Source organism: Lithobates pipiens, unplaced genomic scaffold (assembly GCF_037356315.1).
Source record: "Lithobates pipiens isolate NorthernLeopardFrog02 unplaced genomic scaffold, aLitPip1_a1.2 Scaffold_25, whole genome shotgun sequence".
Lineage (NCBI taxonomy): Eukaryota > Metazoa > Chordata > Amphibia > Anura > Ranidae > Lithobates > Lithobates pipiens.
The window spans coordinates 107,403,970-107,410,054 of record NW_027507787.1 but is presented as its reverse complement, the minus strand read 5'-3'; the positions used below and the strand labels follow the sequence as shown (position 1 = coordinate 107,410,054).

The window sequence follows — 6,085 nt, the reverse complement described above, 5'->3', positions numbered from 1 at the left end:
TGTCTTCTGTAAAAACTTGTCTCTCTTTATTGTACACACTAGCTTCTCTGTATACACTAACCAGGCTTCTATATACAATAGCTTCACTCTATACACTAGCCTCTCTGTATAATCTAGCCTCTCTATATACCCTAGATAGTATTCTGCATACACTAGCCACTCCGTAGAAGCCAGCCTTTATTTTGTATTCACTAGCCTTTCTTCTGTATTCTGTAGTCTTCTTCTCTGTACACCCTTGCATCTCTGTTCTTCTCTGTACACCCTTGCATCTCTGTAATACACTAAACCCTCTGTATACCACAGCCTGTCTTCTGTATACACTAGAATGTAAAAACTAGCTAGAATACACCAGCCTGTCTTCTGTACCCACTAGAATCTCTGTATACACTACCCAGTCTTCTGTATACACTGTCAGCTTGGATGTATACCCAAGCCTGTCTTCTGTATACACTAGTCTCTCTATATGCTCTGTCCTATCTGTATACACTCGACTCTCTCTATACACTAAACTCTCTATATACACTAACATCTTTGTATATACTAGCTTCTCTTTAAACTAGCCTCTCTGTGTACCCCAGCCTCACTGTTTACTCTAGCATCTCTGTATACTCAAGCCTATCTACATACACGAGTCTGTATTCTGTATTCACTAGCCTTTCTTCTGTATGCTGTAGACTTCTATATATACCAGGTTCTCTGTACACCCTTGCATCTCTGTAAACACTGTGCAAACTAGCCAGTCTTATGTATACAATCGCCGACTGTATACACTAGACTCTCTGAATACACTAAACTCTCTGTATACCACAGCCTGTCTTCTGTATACACTAGACTGTAAAAACTAGCTAGAATACACCAGCCTTTCTTCTGTACCCACTAGACTCTCTGTATACACTACCCAGTCTTCTGTATAGAATGTCAGCTTTGATGTTTACCCAAGCCTGTCTTCTGTATACACTAGCTTCTCTATATGCACTGTCCTTTCTGTATACACTCGACTCTCTCTATACACTAACCTCTCTATATACACTAACCCTCTTTGTATATACTAGCTTCTCTTTAAACTAGCCTCTCTGTGTACCCCAGCCTCACCGTTTACTCTAGCATCTCTGTATACTCAAGCCTATCTACATACACGAGTCCTGTATTCTGTATTCACTAGCCTTTCTTCTGTATGCTGTAGTCTTCTATATATACCAGCTTCTCTGTACACCCTAGCACTGTAACAGTGCTAGGTTCCTGTATTACAGAAACAGAACACCAGCAATAAGGTGTATACCGTGCAGGAGGCACACAACACCCACTCTAACTTCTGCACTGCAGATGCATGTATTGCAGAAATTGAACAGCAGTAATAAAGGGTAGCTTCAGGTGTGTACTGTGCAGGAGGCACATAACACCCACTGTAACAGTGCTAGGTTCCCAAGCAGTAAAGACACTGTCCCTGCCTATCGTCCTCTTTCCCTGACCACCGCAACACACTATACAAGGCCGCCGCGCTGGCGGCCTTATATAGTGTGGGGTGTGTACTAACCCCCCTGAGCTATAATTGGCCACAGGAATCCTGCCTGTGGTGAATTGTGGCTCACCTCACAGAGGATGTCACATCTGTTCTTATTATATAGAACCTATTATGCTCCTCGTAAACTTTTTCAGTTTGGCTGAACGGCCGGACGCAAGTTGCCCCCAGTGCGGGAACATGGGGGGAGACATGATGCACATGTTTTGGAGATGCCCGAAGTTGATCGGCTACTGGACAGAGGTGACAGGAACCATTGATCGGGTGTTTGGAACCTCCACCAGGATGGAGGCGAGGTATTGTCTCCTGGGATTAGTTGAAGGAGTTGGAAACCCGGGAAGTAGCCAGATGGCAGTTCTGAGGAAACTGATTGCCCAACCCTGCTTAGCCTCCAATGTTGGCAATGACTTGGTTTTTTTCGCTTGTTTCCCAAGATGACCATGTTGGCATTTGTCAAGATGGTTGAGAGTGCCTGAAGAGATCGCCTATGGCCTCATCACCTTGAAAGTGCCTGATCTTGTCTGATCTCAGAGGCTAAGCATTGTCAGGCCTGATTAGTAACTGGATGGGAGACCAACTGGGAATACCAGGTGCCGTAGGATTCTTTTTATGTTGTTGGCGTTGACATGTTTTTTTTTTTCCGCTTGTTTCCCAAGGTGATCATCTTGGCATTTGTCAAGAGGGCTGAGAGAGCCCAAAGAAATCTCCTACGGCCACATCCCCCTGAATGCGCCCAATCTCATCTGATCTCAGAGGCTAAGCAGGGTCCGGCCTGGATAGTACCTAATTAAAGGTGCCGTAGGAATCTTTTTATATTGTTGGCTTTGACCTGTTTTTCTTTCGCTTGTTTCTAAAGGTGACCATTTTAGCATCAGTCAAGAGTTTTGAGTATGTCCTAAAGCGTTTGCCTGAGGTCACATCACCCTGAAAGCGCCCGATCTCAGAGGCTAAGCAGGGTCTGGGTCAGATGGGTCAATAAAAAAATAGGTCAACGCCAACAACATAGACCCTGGCGGTCTCGCCAGGGTCTATGTTGTTGGCGTTGACCTATTTTTTTTCACTTGTTTGCCAAGATAACCATCTTGGTATTTGTCAAGAGGGTTGAGAGTGTCTAAATAGAACACCTATGGCCACATCACCCTGAATGAAAACGCACAATCTCATCTGATCTCGGAGGCCTAGCAGTGTACGGCCTGGTTAATACCTGTATGGGAGACCATCTGTGAATACCAGGTGCTGTAGGCTTCTTTTTATGTTGTTGGCGTTTACCTGTTTATTTTCGCTTGTTTACCAAGGTGACCATCTTGGCGTTTAACAAGAGGGTTGAGAGTGCCCAAAGAGATCACCTACGGCCCCATCACCCTGAAAGCGCCCAATCTCATCTGATCTCAGAGGCTAAACAGTGTCGGGCCTGGTTAGTACCTGGATGGGAGACCGCCTGGGAATACCAGGTGCCATAGGCTTCTTTTTCTGTTGTTGGGTTTGAACTGTTTATTTCGCTTGTTTCTCAAGGCGACCATCTTGGCGTTTGTCAAGAGGGTTGGGCGTGTCTTGAAGAGAACGCTTACGGCCACATCACCCTGAAAGCACCCGATCTCGTCTGATTTCAGAGGCTTAGCAGCGTCAGGCCTGGTTAGTACCTGGATGGGAGACTGCCTGGGAAGACCAGGTGACATAGAAGGATCTGGCCTGGTTAGTGTCTTGATTGGGAGATCTCCTGGGAATACCGGATGCCGTAGGATTCTTTTTATGTTGTTGGCTTTGGCCTGTTTTTTTTCCCTTGTTTCCCATGGTGACCATCTTGGCATTTGTCAAGAGGGTTGAGAGTGCACAAAGAAATTGCCTACGGGCACAACACCCTGAAAGCGCCCAATCTCGTTTGGTCTCAGAGGCTAAGCAGGGTTGGGCCTGGTTTGTAGAGGACCCTGGGCCTGGGCCTGGTTTGGGTGGACCCCCTTACAGACATCGCTACTTTCTGACTATGTTATTACGATTGAACCAAATGTGAGTGTAATTTTATTATTATTTTTTAATAAATTGGATGTTAAAACGGTATCACGCTATGCTAGTTTTCTACTTCCATGGTCTTTGATACCTGAGCCCCCTATTTTCGTGGGATGAGCACTATAGGAGGATCGCTACGGAGGATTTCATGACCTGAAGACTTGCGGGAGATTACATACTAGATGTATGATTATCTGGTTTGCTAACCTACAGGCCCATATGACTCGAGAGGTGTAAGCCTTCCTCTGAGTCCACGTCATTTGGTAAGCCTCCTCTCCCCTTCTTTATCACGGTGGTGGTGGTATTCTACACATCAGAAGTTGAATTTCACCTTTTTTCACGTCACCTCAAGTTTGGAATTGTGATTGATATTACACATTTCAAGGACTGTTAGACGTTCACTTGATGGACTGTATATGTTAAATTAATTTTATTTACCTTAACCTTTTGTGTGCATGAGGTTCATGCACTCTTCCACCTGGGAGTAAAATCTCTTAATATACAACGGAATTTACACATAATTTCTTTTTTTTGAAGTGTATGTAATTTTCTTTGCTTGAATTAGTGCCTTACTGGTTCATGTGGTTTGTTGCCACCTAAGCGCCACACTTTTTTGTTTTAATTTGGGCCTGGTTTGTACCTGGATGGGAGACCGCCTGGGTTTTCCAAATGCTGCAGGCTTCTTTTTATGTTGTTGATTTGTTTTTTTTGTTTGTTTCCCAAGGTGACCATCTTGGCGTTTGTCAAGAGGGTTGAGCGTGCATTTGATCTCAGAGGCTAAGCAGGGTTGGGACCTGGTTAGAACCTGGATGGGAGACCGCCTGGGATTTCTCGATGCCATAGGCTTTAGTTTTAAGTTGTTGGCATTGACTTATTTTTTTTAATTTTATTATTCTTTTATTAAGTAGAACATAAATATAACAGTCAACCATACAGCATGACCCAGGGTCACAATTACATGGTAACAAAACATAGGCAGCCAAATAACTCTGGGTTCTCAGAGGGGAGTCCTACAGTTTCATGCAGAAAAGAGAGAAACCCCACCTCCGACATGTAGTACAGAACTACTGAGTAACGGAGTAGTGCAGCTCCGTTCAGACAAATGTAATCATGGAGAACAACTGGGACCACAGCGAGCCAGCTTATCATGACCTACGTGAACCAGAGTAAAATATGAGCCGGTCATGTCCAGAACCCTGGGGTTCTTCTGGGTCCCGAAGGCTAGTAAGGAGACAAGGCATAGTCAAAAGGGAGGACGGGGGAAGAAGAGAGTGCAAAGACAGAGAGAGAGGAGTTGGGGGGATGGCGGCGGGAAAAAAAAGAAAAATAAAGACAAAAAGGGAGGGGGGGAATGCCACCCAGGGCAGACATGGCCTACGTAGGTAAACGTTAGATGTTCAGTCATTTTCTGGGACAGAGGCACTGCTCACCTCCCGAACGTAGTCTCGAGTACCAGTAAAATACCTCCAGGGCCTCCATGTAACACTAAATGCCTCTTCAGTGTTGTGAAGGGTGGCGGTCAATTCTTCCATCCGGAGAATATGATTGACTTTGGAATACCACAGCACCTTGGATGGGGGCTGAGGCTGCCTCCACAGTGCGGGAATGCAGGCCCGGGCAGCATTCAGGAGTTGCATCGTGAGGGTTTTTTTGTATTTTCGAACAGGCTGTTCGGTCAAGTGTAGAAGGCACGCTGCTGGGAACCCAAAAGTTCCTCAAGGCCGGGCATGCCCAGAAAAGGTGTCCCATGGTCCCCGTATCTGAATTTCACCTCCAACAAACATCCGGGATCGATCTATCCATTTTATTCAGAAGGTATGGGACTCTATACCAGCGTGAGACTATCTTGTATCCTGATTCTTGATATTGGTTTGCGATGGAAGCTTTATGTACTAAGGTCAGGATCATCCCTATCTGTTGTGGGGTAAATGTGATGCCTAAGTCCCTGTCCCATTTGTGGATAAATGGTGGGGGTCGACTCCTCCTCCTGACTACTCAATAGGTTGTACAGGAGGGAGAGGGTGTGTCGCACAGGTTCCCTTTTGTGACAGATGGATTCATAGGGTGTCAGGTCTCTAGGAGTGTAGGGGGCCCTTTGTATGGCCAGAAGAAAGTGACGAAGTTGATAAGCACTAAACAAGTCAAGCGGAGGGTCAGAAAGCTCGGCGACAGTTTGCGTGGTCGGGAGCCCTCCCGAGGGCCACACCTCTCCCAGACGCTGTTTCCCCACCACAGTCAACTGTCGCAGTTTCTTGTTGGTAAATCCCGATGGGAAGTCTGGATTACCTATAACCGGAGTCATTGGTGACGGCAGGGGAGCAATGTGTGTGCAGCGGAACAACCTCCGCACAACAGCCAACGTAGCTCCCACTACGGGGTGATCTCTGAGGTCTTTTGGTAGGGAGGACAGGAGCCACGGGGAGGTCAATAGGGGAATGGATCCATCCTCAATCTCCATCTCCACCCACTACTTGTGTGGGCCATTACAATGCCAATCAACGACTCTCGCTAGCAGAGTCGCTCTGTAGTATTGTCTCAGATCTGGGAGACCCAGACCCCCCT

The 6,085-nt window shown here is 46.2% G+C and overlaps 2 pseudogenes; both read left to right on the top strand.

Moving 5' to 3' along the window:
• The first annotated feature begins 2,002 nt into the window (after nt 1–2,002).
• Nucleotides 2,003–2,121, top strand: LOC143932071 (5S ribosomal RNA; annotated as a pseudogene).
• A 742-nt stretch (nt 2,122–2,863) lies between these two features.
• On the top strand, nt 2,864–2,982 carry LOC143932602 (5S ribosomal RNA; annotated as a pseudogene).
• The last annotated feature ends 3,103 nt before the right edge of the window (nt 2,983–6,085 follow it).